This window comes from Apodemus sylvaticus, chromosome 22, assembly GCF_947179515.1.
Source record: "Apodemus sylvaticus chromosome 22, mApoSyl1.1, whole genome shotgun sequence".
In the NCBI taxonomy this organism is placed as follows: Eukaryota; Metazoa; Chordata; class Mammalia; order Rodentia; family Muridae; genus Apodemus; species Apodemus sylvaticus.
In genome coordinates this window covers 43858713-43875707 of record NC_067493.1, presented here as the reverse complement: position 1 = coordinate 43875707, position 16995 = coordinate 43858713, and the positions used below count along the sequence as shown (strand labels likewise).

At 48.0% G+C, this 16995-nt stretch overlaps 5 non-coding genes across 5 annotated transcripts; 1 reads left to right on the top strand and 4 right to left on the bottom strand.

Annotated features, from left to right (window-relative positions):
• Positions 1 to 10929: 10929 nt before the first annotated feature.
• Positions 10930 to 11001, bottom strand: Trnaa-ugc (transfer RNA alanine (anticodon UGC)). Its single transcript has one exon. It is a non-coding gene; the product is annotated as a tRNA-Ala (tRNA).
• Positions 11002 to 12490: 1489 nt separating this feature from the next.
• On the bottom strand, positions 12491 to 12562 carry Trnad-guc (transfer RNA aspartic acid (anticodon GUC)). The gene has a single exon. It is a non-coding gene; the product is annotated as a tRNA-Asp (tRNA).
• A 378-nt stretch (positions 12563 to 12940) lies between these two features.
• On the bottom strand, positions 12941 to 13013 carry Trnaf-gaa (transfer RNA phenylalanine (anticodon GAA)). The gene has a single exon. It is a non-coding gene; the product is annotated as a tRNA-Phe (tRNA).
• A 3088-nt stretch (positions 13014 to 16101) lies between these two features.
• On the bottom strand, positions 16102 to 16173 carry Trnad-guc (transfer RNA aspartic acid (anticodon GUC)). Its single transcript has one exon. It is a non-coding gene; the product is annotated as a tRNA-Asp (tRNA).
• Positions 16174 to 16429: 256 nt separating this feature from the next.
• Trnaa-ugc (transfer RNA alanine (anticodon UGC)) lies at positions 16430 to 16501 on the top strand. Its single transcript has one exon. It is a non-coding gene; the product is annotated as a tRNA-Ala (tRNA).
• Positions 16502 to 16995: the final 494 nt, after the last annotated feature.

The following is a 16995-nucleotide window of genomic DNA, read 5'->3' as shown; positions in this document are numbered from 1 at the left end:
AAACCAAAAACCACCACCAACAACAAAAACAATACAAACAACCCACAAAAACAAAAACCCAAATGTACACGTTTAATACAATGTTCAGATTACAGCAAACATATACCCTGCTTGTTTTTTTGTTTTTCCCCGAGACAGGGTTTCTCTGTAAAGCCCAGGCTGTCCTGGAACTCACTCGGTAGACCAGGCTGGCCTCAAACTCAGAAATCCGCTTGCCTCTGCCTCCCAAAGTGCTGGGATTATAGGCGTGTGCCACCACAGCCCAGCTTACCCTGCTTGTAAGATTCAAAATGTTCAGGTTTTTGAAGTGTAAGGCCTAAGAACTTACAAGGTAAGAATTGAATCCCTGGGGTGGGAAGATGACTCAGCAGTAAGAGCAGGTCTTCTTCCCCAGAACATGAGTTCAATATTCAGCAACCCTGTCAGGCAGCTAGCTTACAAAGGCCTTTGACTCCAGCTTGGGGGTAGGTGTTTGTGTGTGTGTGTGTGTGTGTGTGTGTGTGTGTGTGTGTAGTGTCCCTAGGGGCACTCACATATAGGGGCACTCTTTTTTTGGGGGGGGGGCGTTTTTTTTTGGTTTTTTTTTCCGAGACAGGGTTTCTCTGTATAGCCCTGGCTGTCCTGGAACTCACCCTGTAGACCAGGCTGGCCTCTAACTCAGAAATCTGTCTGCCTCTGCCTCCCAAGTGCTGGGACCAAAGGAGTGCACCACCACTCCCCGGCTAAATGCCTTTAATTTAATCTCAGCACTTTTGTTTTGTTTTGTTTTGTTTTGTTTTGTTTTTGAGACAGGGCAAAATGTCTCCATACTCCATCCCTGGCTGCCCTCGGATTCCTGACATAGATCAGGCTGGACTCTAACCACTCAGATGGGGAGATTTGAGGCATGTCTGGCTCTCTGGTTTAAGAACTCATAAGCATTCAAGATCAGAGGTATTATTCAAAATATACTTTAATTTCAGGTATTGTTCAGAATAGACTTTACTTTCTGTGATTTTTCTATGATCAGTTATACGCCACTGTAAAATTAAATTAATGTCATTCTCTGGGTTCCTGGGAAGTCATGGTGGTTTCCGAGGCCGATTTCTGTGCAGGTCAGTTCTTTCTAGAATTCAGAAGTTTGAAGAAAGGGACAAAACACCGAAGTTGGTTCTAAAGCGATCCTGGATTCCAGCCCCACCATCGCTATATTTGGCTGTCCCTTTGCTTCAGCCTCGTGATTCCTGTTTCTTGGCTGAGTCACCAGCTTGTGGCATCAGCTTTTTTTCCAAAGTCTAGAAGAGTCAGAGCCAAGCAGCCTTGATTTCAGAAGCGGGGGAGGGAGCCGAGAATCAGAGCTTGAGGGCTGGACCTGGCCAAGGTCAGCTTGAAAGGAAGAAATTCTCAAAGGTCTGGGGTAAGGAAGAAAGTACTGAGCATAAGCCTGTCAGAAAGACTTGATCTCAAGTTCAACAACCATGATAAAAATACATTACATTATGAGCCTATAATACTGAAACCTATTATGTGTAATTAATATATGCTAATTTCTGTCAGGAGAAGGATAAGGATAGTTTTCTGAAAATATGGATGGGATTTTTTTTTTTTTTTGGTTTGTTTTGGTTTTGGTTGGAGACAGGGTTTCCACTGTGTAGCCCTGGCTGTTCTGGAACTGACCAGGCTGGCCCTCGGAACTCACAGAACTCCTCCTGCCTCTGCCTCCTGAATGCTGGGACTAAAGGCGTGGTACCCCACCACCCCTGGCTCCCATTTTAAAATATATATGTTAAAATAATCTTTGAGCTGGGCAGTGGTGGCGCATGCCTTTGATCCCAGCACGTGGGAGGCAGAGTTCGAGGCCAGCCTGGTCTACAGAATGAGTTCCAGGACAGCCAGGGCTACACAGAGAAACCTTTTCGAAAAACTAATAATTTTGAGAATTTGATACATACACTTAATTTTTAATCATACGTCACTTCTTCCCTGCAACACTTCCTATCTAATCCCCCTCTTAATTTCACAAGCAAACTTTTTTCTTTTTTAATTCTTTTTTTTAAATATTTATTCCCTTTGCACCCTAATATCAGCGCCTTGTTTTGTTTTTAAGAACCCATCCACAGTGTGTTCTTACACCAGAGGTGACCTACTTCTTAAAGGGCGCAGACAGCCAGGATGGGAGCAAATGACTTCCCCCTCAGAGCCGGCTGCTGCTCCCAGCACAGCAGCTGCCCCCGCCAGGAGCCACCCAGCAAGTTTGTTACAAGCCTTGAGGGGATAATTCTGGTCACAAATGCCAGAGACAGTCATAGGCAAATCACAGTGACAGGCACTGCCGCCCAAACGGAATTCTGTCTCTGTCCTCAGATTTCCCTTACAGAGAACCTGGGAGCAGATCCATGACTGGTTGCTGGCGTGTTTTCTGAAAGGGACAACGTCTCCACGTCCTACTTGGCCCCAGGGGCTTAGGTATCAAGTCACAAAAAGTCCCAAACCTCCTGACCCAGAACGGGAAATGCTAGAACGTGCTAGAAGCTCCGTGACTCACTGGATTCCTTTGGCAGTTCGTTCCACACCCAGGCCCGTGCTTTGCGGGTTACCTGGGATGATCGATCGCTTCAGAGCTGGCACCAATGGGGACAGGGAAAGGGGCCCCGGCAACGGGGAGGGATTGGCTGAGGACGCCTACGCGAGATGGGCTGTTCAGGGGGCTGCGTGGCGGCATGGGGGATGGGTGGCCGCCGCCCGCGTGTCCCTGCTGCAGGGTCATCCCGGCCTGAAGGTCACACCTGGTGTGTGACTGGATTCCGTAATAGGGGACGGGGTGGGGTGGGGACAAAGCACAAGGGTCAGTTGGTGTTTTTCTCCCCAGAAGGAAGTGTGGAGCCAGAAGCCTGTTTTGTCACGGGTTATCTAACCTGACAAGGTTACCAAGTCCAAGGGCACGCCTCAGCTTGTAGAGCAAAGGGAGAGAGAAAAACAGGGTGTGGCGTTCTGCTTCCTGCTTATGAACAAGCTTAGAGAAGCCCAGCCATGGCGCACCCTCAAGATCAGACACTAGGTCTGTGCACTACGAGGGGTTTCTTTCTTTTTTTCCGGTGTGCTTCCCACCCTGCCCCCGTGATACGCCTTCTTTGTATGTAACCCTCTAACAAACAAAAACCCAAACCAAGTAATTCTTCAAATTTTCCAAAATTAGAAACACGTAGATCCCAGGCTGGGTCCTATGTGAGCTGCGGCTCCCCGAGTCCAGCCTTTCTACCCGTGCTCATAAACAAGTATTTTTGTCTGCTTGCTTTCCGAGCTGAGGCCTGACCTTAGCCAGTAACATCAAATACATAAATGAGAGCCAATACAGCCGATTTTTTTTTTTTTGTACAGGCTGACTCACACTGCCTTCATATTCATTCAGATAGTTTATGTTAGGGGAACAGGGAAGCAGGCTTAAGGCCTAAAGCATATGACTTTGGGCGTGGCCTCCTTCCTTCCCGTATACATCACTGGAGAATCTCAGACAGTTTGCAATAAAGGTACCCCACCTCCTGTATCGCTGTGGGCATGACTAGGGCCTTAGCGAATGCAACCCTGGCTGGCACGCTCCGGAACCACCCAGTCGATTCATTGAAGGTTCCTGGCAACCCTGGAGAGCCGGAGACTTCCAAACCCATCTCAATTCTAGTCCGCCATCACAAAACAACAGAGGAGCCCTTCCTCACACTCTGTGGACCCCCACACCACGCATAAGCCTGAATTAAAACAGCTTCCTTTTTTTTTTCTTTTCTTCAAGGACGAGGTTTCTTTGTATAGCCCTTGTTGGAGTTTAGTCTAAGCTCCGCCCCACGGTTGCCTAGCAACAGCCAGGTTTGCCTGACTCACTATAAAAGAGACGGCTTGCCCCCTCCTCAAGGTCTTGCTCTCTCTTGTTCCTGCTCCCTTATCCTCTTCCCCACCCCCTCTCTCTCCAATCCCCTCCCCCCACCCCTACTCCCCCTCCAGATGCTCGTCTCCCTCCCATGCCCTGAATAAATTCTATTCTATTCGCGACAATGAGTATAGAAGGGGGAAGGGATGCCTCAGCATGGGCCCACAGAGGCACCTCCCACACACCAAACCTCACTACCTACAAACACATTTCTTCTTTATCTCTTTATAAACCACCACAGCCCCGACTCTCCTGGAACTTACTCTGTAGGCCAGGTTGGCCTCAAACTCAGAGATCCACCAGCTTTCGGAATTTAAGGCGTTGGGATTAAAGATGTGCACCACCACTGCCTGACAAAAGTTGGCCGACATTTCATTTGTGTATTACTGGGGGTGGAGCCGTGGGCTGCGCGTTAGGCCGTGCACGTGGAGGCTGAAGATCAGCCGCGTGGAGTCACCTTACACGCGTGGGGTTGAACTTGTGGCTACGATGTTATTCACTAAGCCCCTGTTTGCCTAGAGGTTTAATTCTTTTTATTCTCTGTGCACGGGTGTTTGACTGCACGTATGATCTGGGCACCATGTGCAGGTAGTATCCCATAGAGGGAAGTGAGGAATTCACTGGCGCCGGAGTTACACATGATCCGGAGCTGCACTGTGGGGGCTGGGAACCACACTCCGGTCTTCTCTAAGAACATCAAATGTTTGTAACTGCTGGGCCCTGTCTCCAGACCCCCTGCTCTCTGGAAGGAGAGTTTCATATTATGTAAGGGTCTGGAAATCGCTGAAGGAAGACCCCAGACTCCGTATATAAATAAAGAGCATTTACTCTGCAGAAACGATCAACATGTGGGGCTCAACCATTTTCTAAAATGGCGACCCCAGACAAAGGCAGGCAGCTTTAGGGAACAGGGGAACTCTCTAGAAGGATTAAGTAATCTAAATTTTCATTGGTGGGTGCTAGGGAGGTCACAGGTGGTCAGTGGTCCGCATTCCTGTGTCAAGTGATGAAATAGGGCTGCCCAGTATAGCTGTCTCGTTCTGAGATATATTTTCCCATTTTTGTGGTTATCCCCAGGCTGTTCTTTGGGAAAAGGTTTTATGATTTTGTTTCTGGATTTTATGGTCTGTTCCTAGAGCTGGTGTCTTTGTTTTTGAGACAAGGTTTCCCTGTGTAGCCCTGGATGTCCTGGAACTCACTTCTGTAGACCAGGCTGGCCTCAAACTCAGAAATCCACCTGCCTCTGCCTCCCAAAGGCTGGGATTAAAGGGTGTGCCACCACTGCCCGGCTTGAGCTAGTGTCTTATGACTTTGTTTCTGGGACTTATCTATTCCTGAAGTTGGTGTGAAGGGAGTTGGGACTTTTCAGAATCCATAGTTGAGGCAGCAAGCAGACTAGAGCCGGGGCAGGCCGGACAAGCTTGAAGCAAGGTTGTGGTTGAGCCATTCCACAAACAGACTGGCCATAAAAGATAAGGGGCATGCCTGGGGAAACTCCTATGGGTCAGACTCTATCTGGACTGGAGTCTCCTGTCTCCTGTCCTTGGATGCAGTTTAAAATGACCTTCCTGCTAACAAAAATAAACCGCCCTCCTACATTGCTGACGGCCAGATATGCAGGTATGCCAAAAAAAACCCACCCTGCGCACCCGAATCACCCGCCAATGTTTGAATTAGCAAATCATGTGTTACCGTGCCAAACCCCCCTGACAACCCCCCTGACTTTTCCCATATAAACTCCTAACTTTTGAGCCTCAGGGTCAACTCCTCTGTCTCCTGTGAGATACGTGTTGGTCCTGAGCTCTGATAATAAACTACCTCATGCGTTTGCATCAAGTCGGTCTCTCTCATTTCCTTGGGTGTATGCTATCCCGAGAATGGAGTGGGGGTCTCCCCAAAAGGAGGTCCTACAGGTGCCCTATGGCCTCTTTTGAAATCAGAATGATCTTTAAAATGGAAACACACGGGGTTTATATTGTCCTTTACTATATAGCTCAGACTGATCACAAACTCCAGGTAATCCTCCTGCACCAGCCTTCCAAGTATTTGGATACAAAACTAAGCCAGGACACTCATCTTTCAGAACCCGATTAAACGTTTAGCTCACCCCTCTCCCAATCCTTGGCACCCATCCTTCTATCTTTCCTTGAAGTCCACCATTCACGGATATCTAATAGATTTGTTTTTAAGCTGTAAAATAATTTTTTGTTAATATTTTTGGTTAGTATTGTGAACTACCAGGTTTCATGAAAGCACATTCATGCATATATGTTATTATATGCTGTTCTTATTCCTCGTTTTTTATTAACTCATTTGTTTGCTTGTTTTTGTTTTTGCTTTTGTTTTATATATGGATTTTTGAAACAGGGTTTCTGTGTAGCCCTGGCTGTCCTGGAACTCTGTTTCGCCACAGCTGCCTCAGCCGCTGCCACCACCACCTGACAAAAACATGTTTTTCCAACTGCTGCATTTTATTATAAGCTGGGAGAGTAGTCCATGCCTGTATCTAGAATTTGGGAGGCCGAGCTATGATGATGAGTTCCAGGCCACTGTGGACTGAGAGACCTTGTCTCCAGATTAAAAAAAAAATAAAAGAGGCAAATGGATCTTGGAGTAGGTCAGCCTGGTCTACAGGGCTATATGGTGAACAAAAAAGAAAAGAAAAGAAAAGAAAAGAAAAGAAAAGAAAAGAAAAAATTAAAAAACTTAAAATAAAAAGGTAGGGGAATAGGAACAACATATAATGACACATGTGTATGGTGTATGGATTTGCCTTAATGAAACCAGGTAGTTCACAAGCTAACCAAAAATATTAATTTTAAAATTATTTTACTGTTAAAAAATGTCCATTAGTTGGAATGAACAAACTAAAGAAAGAAAAAAGGAAGGAAGGAAAGAAAGAAAGAAAAAGAAAGAAAGAAAGAAAGGAAGGAAGGAAGGAAGAAAGAAAGACAAGAGAAAGACAGCATATTTTTACAGATTTGTGACTCTGGAGAAACCCCATTCCTAGCCCTAGCCTTTGAAAATGATGGCGCCTCCTGGTGGTGTCTCTTGTCCCTTTACCTTACCCTATCCGTAAGGTAAAAGACAAAAGGCAGACGAGAAGCAGGTCATTAGTTTCCTGTCAGACCGGACAGACTATTTTAAAAATAACCATCAACTGCTTTTCAATCTTGTTGACATTAGAAGGAGCCATTGCCAACAGCATTAAGCCTGTGTGTCAGCACCTCAGTGGTGAGTCACGTCACGTCAGCCATCTTGACTCAAAAATAAAAACTGCCCAGCACTCGGGAGGCAGAGAGGCAGGCGGATCTCTGAGTTTGAGGTTAGCCTGGTCTACACTATGAGGCCAGAGCTACAGAGTTGAGACCTAGTCTCGGATATAATAATAACAGGTCATGGAAATGGTTCAGCGGATAAGAAAGAGCTGACTCCGGTTCCAAGGGATCCCGCGCCCTTTTCTGGTCTCCTGAGGCACTAGGCGCCCAGGTAGTGCACAGACAGACGCAGATGCAGGCGATCATACCCACACATAAAAACAAAATAATCTTTAAAAATAATAAAGAAAAGCTTTGACATGAAGGGAGAGAAAAATATGGTTGGGGGGTGGGGCGTGCCGGGAGGAGGGAGGGGAAGAGTTGAGAATGGTATCAAGAGGGAGCTGGTGAGGTGGCTCAGTGGTTAAGAGCACTGACTGCTCTTCCAGAGGTCTTGAGTTCAAATCCCAGCAACCACATGGTGGCTCAAAACCATCTGTAATGGGATCCGATGCCCTCTTCTGGTGCATGAAGACAGCTACAGTGTACTCTTATACATAAAATGAATAAATCTTTAATAAAAAAGAAAAGAAAGAGCTGGGCATTGTGATGCATGTTCATGCTTTAATCCCAGCACTTGGGAGGCAGAGGCAGGAGGATTTCTGAGTTTGAGGCTACACAGAGAAACCCTGCCTTGAAAAACCAATAAACAGCACACACAAATGTATACCTTTGCCAGGCAGTGGTGGCGCACACCTGTAATCCCAGCACTCTGGGAAGCAGAGGCAGGCGGATCTCAAGTGAGTTTTGACTCTGTAGTGGCTATTCCTGGTTGTCAACTTGACTCTATCTGGAATGAACTACAATCCAGAATTGGAAGGCTCACTGTGATCCTAATCTGGAGGCTGGGAGATACAAGTTTCTGACCTGGATCTTGACACGGAGGCATAGTGGCTGTGAATTCCAGAAGATTAAGACAGGGAGATCTCCGAGTTCAAGGCCATCTGGGATTAAAAAAATGGTGGCACATGCTTTTAATATGGGCCATACCTTCTGCTGGAGACCTACAGAGGGCACTGGAAGAAGGAAGATTTATTCTCTCTCTTCTTCACTTGCTGGCCTTGTGGGACTGAGCAACTGCTAGATCCTTGGACTTCCATTCACAGCTGCTGCTGACTATTGTTGGGGAGTTGGACTACAGACTGTTAAGTCACCAACAAATTCCCTAACTATATAGAGACTACCCATACGTTCTGTGACGCTAGAGAATCCTGACTAATGCAGGGGCTATCCTGGTCTATGCGGTGAGCTCTAGGACAGCCAGGGCTACATAGACCGTCAAAAGAAAGAGAGCAGAGGAGGTAGAGGGATGGAGGGAGAGAAGGAGAGAGAGAGAGAGAGAGAGAGAGAGAGAGAGAAGGAGGAGGAGGAGGGGGAGGAAGGGGGAGGAGGGGGGAGGAGGGGAGAGGAGGAGGATCCAGGTTTGGTTCCCAACACTGCAGGTTTATTTTTTATTAAATACACACACCACTTATTAATCACACACACACCAAGACTGATCAACCAAGGTCACAGAGGACTCAGGATCCAAATTGTGACGTTGGTTTGCTCTCTGGGCAGGTTTCTTATAGGAAAACTGAAGTTTAGAAGTTCTGAAGTAGCCTGGCAGTGGTGGCGCACGCCTGTAATCCCAGCACTCTGGGAGGCAGAGGCAGGTGGATATCTGAGTTTGAGGCCAGCCTGGTCTACAGAGTGAGTTCCAGGACAGCCAGAGAAACCCTGTCTCGAAAAAACCAAATCCAAAACAACAACAACAACAACAACAAAGAAGTTCTGAAGTCAAGGAGTCCGGAGGTGGGAGCATTTTGTCTAATTAGACTGAAGTTTAATATGATTGGTATTAGGTGAGGGATGTGAGGTGGTGGTTAGGGGTTTTCTGGAGTATTAAGAAAACAGAGCATGGGTATTATAACCACAGCCTTATCTTATGACCTTTTATGAGAAAATTTCAGTGTCAGCTACGAATGGGAAGTGGAGTCCGAGAACCTGATTTTTCACCTTTTGAGCAAAATGGAGACTGAATACGAAAATGGCTCCAGTCATGTTAATCGGAGCAGGCCTCAAAGCACATCTTCTATCTGAGCACTTGAGAGGCAGAGAGGCGGGTGGATCTGTGTGAATTCAAGACTAGCCTAGACTACAGTGAGTTTCAAGCCAGACATAGCTATATTGTGAAGCCCTATTTTGCAATAATAGCCAGTCAACATTCTGGTATTGATGGAGAAGGAGGATGGGGAGCCATGGATAGTTAATCGCTGCTGGGAAGGGGCGGGGCAGTGGACCGGTAAAGTCGAGCTAAGGCTAGAAGCCCCAAGACCCTGCAGGGACAGTAGGACCTTTTCCTGTTCTTGGAGAAACATTAGCAGCTGCAGCTCCCGCACCGCACCGGAAGTGGCGTGGTGGAGACAATTCTCCCTTCCTGCTCCTGCCCTTTCCCCTTTGTTGAACTTTCCCACCCGGCCAGGCCAGAGTTCTCCAAGGATAGCCTCCGGTACACAAACCCACAGGAAGGGAGGGTCCTTGTAGGTTAACCGTTCTCCACTGAATGCACTGGAGCACAAATTGGACTCAGTGAGTTTACATATATATACATGGGTGTGTGTGCATAGAATTGGAAGGGGGACATGGGGATAGGACGAGCGTGGAGGAATTGGAGGGGCAATGTGAGGGGTGACTATGGTAGCTACACATTGTATGAGGCTGGGGAGATGGCTCGGTAGTTAAGAGCACTGGCTACTGGGTTCAGTTCCCAGCACGCACGCCTTGCTCACAACCGTCTGTAACTCTAGTTCCAGGGGAATCCAAAACCTTCTGGCCTCTGAGGACACTTCACACATAGGTACACAGAAATATGCAGTCAAAAACTGATACACATAAAATAAAATACAAACTTACAAAATACAAAGTAATAACTTAAAATAAAAGACCAGTCATGGTGGTACATGCCTTTAATACCAACATGAAGCCGGGTGGTGGTGGCGCACGCCTGTAATCCCAGCACTCTGGGAGGCAGAGGCAGGTGAATTTCTGAGTTCGAAGCCAGCCTGGTCTACAAGAGTGAGTTCCAGGACAGCCAGGGGCTATACAGAGAAACCCTGTCTCGGGGAAAAACAAACAAACAAACAAACAGCATGAAGAACGCAGAGGCAGGTGACCTCTGCGAGTACAAAGTCCAGCTTGGACTACAGAGCGGGTGCCAGGACAGCCAGAGGACAAGTCCAGTCACATGACAGGGATGTGGTGACAGTGAGCTCCTTACCCCGGTGTTGTCAACCTGATGTGTAGAATCTTAAATTTTATTTATTTATTTATTTTTATTAAAGTGCACCTTTACTTGAATGGTAAAGACATGCACGCACCGTGCATCTCTGAATATGAAAAGCTATGTCATTCATTCTTATCAGGTACGGAGCCTGCTGCGCAAAGCCAGGACCCGGCGAGGGCAGCTGGACCTCGAGTGCCCTGCACTCCTGCGTCCCGGGAGTCAGCCTCTACCTTCAATAATCTAACCAACCGTGGTCATCAGTCATCACTTTGCTTTGCTGCCCACTCCCTTATGAGCCTTCCAGAGACGCTTATTTAAATTTTTACAGGTTTCAGAGTAAGAATGAATATAAAATTCCCAGTTCCAAGACGTCATCGTAATAGCGAATAGTCTTTCCTGGAGATAGTCTATCGCAAAGACCCAGAGACAGAAATGGCTCAAAAAAGGAGTGGAGATGCCGGGGATCGAACCCGGGGCCTCATACATGCAAAGCATGCGCTCTACCACTGAGCTACATCCCCCACTTGCCATAAAAGGCTTCCAAGCAACCCTGTTGTACTGTTTCAATAACGATTTGCGTTCCTGTTTTTCCCTAGTTCCTTGTGAATTAAAATAGTATTTATTTAAAGGGGTCTTAAGGACTTGGCAACATAAATTACCTCTTCTTTTAAATAAAAGTGTTCATTATTACTTTGATTTAAGGTAAACTTTTACCCGATTCAAAAAACAAGCAGAAAGTAAAAATAAGTTAAAAAATACATACATTTCCCCCAATAAATAAGGACTTGACCCCAATGTTCCACACCCAGACTTCTCTGCTTCCTCACACTTGAGACGCTATCTTGTTTGAAAACCCCTCTCCCCACCTTCGCCTTCCTCGCTTCTGGAAGAATTTTCTGGATATGACAATGGCCAAACAGTTTGAGACCTCACAATCACGGCTCCTCAATTTGGGAGCAAGAATGCAAATATCTCAGTGAAAGCGGGGCTTTTTTTTTTTGGACTGGGAATCATGAGGAGAGACCCCAAGCCTCCTCCAGGGCTGCACCCGGGGATTGCCTCTTATTTCCGGTGTGGATCCTGTACCTTCAAATGACCTGCTACTCACACCCATTAGCGCGCTCACAGCAACCGGGGCTGTAAGAATGCTGGGCATAGCGTCTGGGGTTGCCTGACCTCTCTGAGCCTCAAGTGGACCATGGAGACAATCGTAGAACCAACCCCTGCTGCTGCTCACTGGGACAGTCAACAAGGACAGAGACTGGAGACTTGAGCAGGAGCTGTGGCGGTAGTAGCCAAGGGGCTGCTGCATTCCACACCGTCATGCCCCTGCCTCAGGTGTGTGTGAAGTCCCACACCATCTTGCCTCTGGGTCTCAGGGCGTTGCTCACGGGGTGTAGAGGTGTCCATGGTCAAGAGGTGTGGTCGTTTCACCTCTGGATCTGAGGCCTTGGGAGAGAATCGGGGGGCACGATTTTGGCAAGGCTCAAGCCGAGGGCGCTCCTGCTCCACCCCACGGCCTTTTGCCCTCAGCGGGGAACGAAGTTCCCAGTTCTTCGCGTGCGTAGCTCTGTTTTTTTGTTTTGTTGTGTTTTTTTGTGTTTTTTACTGACCACCCAATCCTTTTAAAGGGGCCCACGAGGGAATAAATGAACGCAAGGATGGTGACAATTCGGAAGGATGTGCAATTGTGTGAGGGACAAGAAAACGTCCCGAACTCACAGATAGTAGAAGGGCCGAGTAGGGTCGGGAGGGAGAAGGAAACGCAGCGCCGGCCGCAGCGTGAGCGGGGCTGGGTCTCCATCTTGTTACGGTGGGGACCGGGGAGACCGAGGGACGGCAGCTGGAGAACCGTGTCCTTCTCACGATCTGCTACCTGGGCTGAGATCGCGTACTCTGTTAAGGAGCATAGGCTTGATTAATCTACAACAGGTAGAACGTACTCGTGGGAGTCGCAGAGTTTAAATGGGTTAGAAGATAAATGAAAAACAAGAGATAAAAATTAGCAGCCTCCCCGTCGGGGAATCGAACCCCGGTCTCCCGCGTGACAGGCGGGGATACTCACCACTATACTAACGAGGAAGAGAGCTGAAAACCCGGCTGGCAAGAAGCTCCTTTAAGATTCTTTGACTTCCATAACAATAAATCTGATTTGATTGAATCGCGTTCTTGAAATGCTCCTTTTCTATTTAGGTTTTTATTTTGCCACCTGGATTTAGACTGCGATATTAATTAATAATTAGACGCCAAGTGTACATCAGCATACAACAAACATCACAGAGACTAATTCGCGCGTGAGCGGAAGGTGCGTATTTGCTTTAGGAATACGTCCGTCCAGCCCTAAGGAGAACGGGATGGTAAAGGACCAAAGCCTTCCTCGTTTATGTACGATGCTTCAGGATTTTCAGTAGAAAGAAATTGAAAACATTTTAATCAATTGAAAGCAGGAAAAGTACAAGCTGCCGAAACCCGGGATCGAACCAGGGACCTTTAGATCTTCAGTCTAACGCTCTCCCAACTGAGCTATTTCGGCGGCTGTTGCTACTGGCTCGTTTTCTCTCTCCTCCTTGTTGTTTCTACGGCTTTGACTCGGCTTTTCCAAGCTTAGATGCCTAGAAATTTTCACTCGATGCCTAGAAATTCATTTACGTTAGCCGCCTCATTCCTGGGTTACCGGTGTGCTGTAGTCCCTGCGCATCCCCTAAGACCACTAAACACGAGGATCCTGCAGGAAATCCCTGGACCTCATCATCCACTGCAAATTTATTTATCATTTTCCCTGTTAGCTGGATGTACACACACCTAAGCTGGCCTGTTAAGTGACAAACGCTCGAATGAGCCCTTCTTGGCTCAGAGATCTGCTCCTTCTGTTCCCGGCTCTCCTCTCGGAGAAGTGGCCGGGTCATTTCCAAATGCAGCTGCTGTCGGCAGCCAGAGGGTTACAGTAAACAACCCCGGGAATGAGGTTTTGCTTGGACAGGGCCACACCCGACTCACATCCGGCCTCCCAGCGTGGGTGGTCTCCATATTTGTGCACACAGGCTCAGCTGGGAAGCACGAGGAAAGAAATCAGGTGCAGCTGGGAGTGGACCCTGACTGCTGCGGAGCAGCGTGCGGAAGGCTTGTACCGGGGAGCAAGGGTAGGAAGCGAGAGATCCGCGAGGTGGCCTGCAGGGGGCGTGCGTGGAGCAGTGAGCTAGAGAGGCAACCGCACGCGGGAGGGATGAGGGCTGGTGTGCTGGTCCAACCTGAAGCTGCAGTGTTTGGGCTACACCTGCAGGAGAGCACCCGGCTCGGGGAGGACTCAGATGGAGGAAGGGGACTTGTTGATGGCCTTGGTCTGGGATTGGCGGGGAGGGGAAAGAAATGAAGGCCGAGCATTGACATTGAAGGCTTGGCGGAAAATGCAAAGTATGGTCAACTTTCCACGTGCAAAATTTAGCAAGCCAAGGTCCCCTAAGCGTCCCCTCGAAAAGTCAAGTGTCCCAGCCCTGACAATATCTCATATGTCAGAATGTGGTTTTAAAGAATGGCTACAACTTGTCCTGCCTACAAGATGTGTAGGGGCGAAGATGGAGCAGAGACCGAAAGTACGGCCCACAAATGACTGACCCAATTGAGACCCATCCCATGGGCGAGAACCAAACTCTATTAATAGTACTCTGCCGTGCTTGGAGACTGGAGTCTGGCACGACTGTCCTCTGAGAGGCTCCGCCCAGCAGCAGGTGGAAACGGACGCAGATACCTACAGCCAGCTTTTAGACCGAGCTCGGGAGTCTTGTGGAAGAATTAGGGGAAGGATTGAGGGACTCGGAGGCAACAAGGATTCTACAAGAAGACCAACAGAGTCAAGTAACCTGGCCCCTTGCGGGCTCACTGCGACTGAACCACCAACCAGAGAGGATACGAGGTCTGGATCTAGGCACTGCACCTATGTAGATGTGCGACCTGATCTTCATGTGGGTCTCCTAACAACTGGAACCGGGTCTCTGTTGTCTGTGGATCCGGTTCCCCTAATTGGTCCGCCTTCCCTGGCCTTCAATGGGAGAGAATGCCCCTAATCCTGCAGAGACTTAATGGACGGGGCTTGTTGGTATCCACAGGGTGTGTGTGTGGTGTGTGTGTGTGTGTGTGTGTGTGTGTGTGTGGTGTGTGTGGGGTGCTTTCTCCTCGGAGAAGGGGAGGGAGGTATGGGGACAGGGGCTGTCTGAGGTGAGGGGGACTGAGAGGAAAGGAGAGGCAGGGCTGTAAGCGAGTAAATAAATAAATAAATATCCAGATAGATCTGGGCTGGAGAGATGGCTCAGCCGTTAGGAGCACTGGATGGTCTTTCCAGATGGTCCTCAGTTCGATTTCCACCAACCACATGGTAGCTCACAGCCATCTATAATGGGATTTGAGAGGACCACATAAAATAAATAAATCTTTAAAAAGGGGGGGAGGGGAGAATGGCTACAACTGTGTGGAGTTATTGGGGTGAGCCCTATGAGAAGGAGAGATTGGGAGAGGAAACACGTGACACACACACAGAGACACACAGACACAGATACAGACACACACAGACACAGATACACACACAGAGACATACATACACACACACACACACACAAATTTTCCTCAGCTTACAGTCTCCAGTCCTGGAGGACTTAGCTTTCTGTATCACACAGTTAGGCTACAGTAGACCTGCCTGCCCATTTTCCTGGACTGGACCCAGATTGGGCTCAGTTATCCCTTTGGGGGATGATATAGAGGAGGCAGGAGAGCTTGCGTCCTTCTGAAATCCTATTCCTGTCTGGACCCCACCTCACATCCCCAACGGTAAGCAAACACTCTACACCCAGACTTTTTAAACTGTTAATTTGAAGCGGTCTTACTAAGATGCATAAGATGCTCATGATAGCCTTGACTTCAGTAGTAGTTCAGGCTGGTCCAGATTCCCACCATCCACATGGTGTCTCACAGCCATCAACTCCAGGTTTAGGGGATCTCATCCCTCTACTGACAGCTACAAGCGGCAGGCACACCCGTAGTGCACACACATACAAGCAGGCAAAACGTTGTTATACATAAAATAATTTGAATCTAAAAAAACAATCAGCTTGGATACATAAAGTCTTGTTTCAAAACACAAAACCAAACCAAAATGGCACTGGAGGACATGACGTTCTGTAAGGCATGTGCTAGAGGAGGCTTGTCCCGGAGTTGAAGGCCTGCTGGGGTTACAAGGCCAACCAGGAATTAAAAAATAAAACCCTGGCGAGACTTGGGCAACGGATGGATGCCTTCTCAGCGCGTGCTTTTATTTGGCTTTTAAAAATAAAGAAAGAAAATAAAAACCGATCTTTAGGGCAAAAGTGGAATAAGAAGGTGAAGAAAATGGGAGGGAAAGGAGGGAGGGGCCCCTCAGCCTTGTTAGCCAGCAGGGTGGGGTTCTTGGGAGTTCCGCATTATGCAGATACCAAGGGTCAGACTTCCTTCCTAACCATGCAAACCACGAGGTCTCTAAAGAGTTGATGAAAGTGGGAGTAGGATTAGGCAGAAGGTGGGGTGACAGTCATTTCAGAGCCTCTTGTACACATCCACGTTATCCTAAAAATGCTAGCGCAAAATCCAGCGTTAGCCTCCCCGTCGGGGAATCGAACCCCGGTCTCCCGCGTGACAGGCGGGGATACTCACCACTATACTAACGAGGACAAGCTACACCTGTGTTCTTCCTGACATGCTGCTATAGAAGGACACAGATAGCAACGGGCGCATGTTTCCTTCCCTCTTCTATGTTCATGTTCCTCCTCTCTGGCTCTTCCCCTCTCTTCTCTCTATTTCTTTTCTGTTCCCTTTCTTCTGAGGCTTCAGCTCATGACACCAACATCATAAATCAAGATTGAAAAACCTTGGAACGGCAAGCATTTCAACTCCGTTGTCTATTCCAGAAAGCACAGTTTTCCATCAGGGGATGTAGCTCAGTGGTAGAGCGCATGCTTTGCATGTATGAGGCCCCGGGTTCAATCCCCGGCATCTCCACTTTTTTTTTTATTGGTTTTTGGGGTGTGTGTGTGTGTGTGTGTGTGTGTGTGTATCTATCTACGTGGCAGACCGGCCTTGTATCTATGAAGGGACTCTGGTTTGTACGGAGTAGGAAACACTGCATTTCCAAGGAGGTCCTATAACGGGAGGGGGAGGGGGCTCCTAAGCAACTATTGCAGCGTAATGTGCGCCCACTGAACACCCACAATGTGTCCAAATAAATCGATCATCAAGTAGCCTTACCAAGATCACACGGAGTGGGTGGGGGATTTTCAGCCTTTCTGGAACTCAAATTCCAGCTGGAAGCTAACACTAGGAATCCCAGGTATGTTTTATGAGGACGCGCGCAGAACTGCGGGGACTCGGTGACATCCAAGAGATCTGCAGGAACAGGAGCCAGAGCTTTCGGATGAATAGACCATAAACGTAGCCTGGCGCCTGGACTTCTGTGAATGGGAACAGAACTGCGTGGAACTGAGGTTTGGAAGACC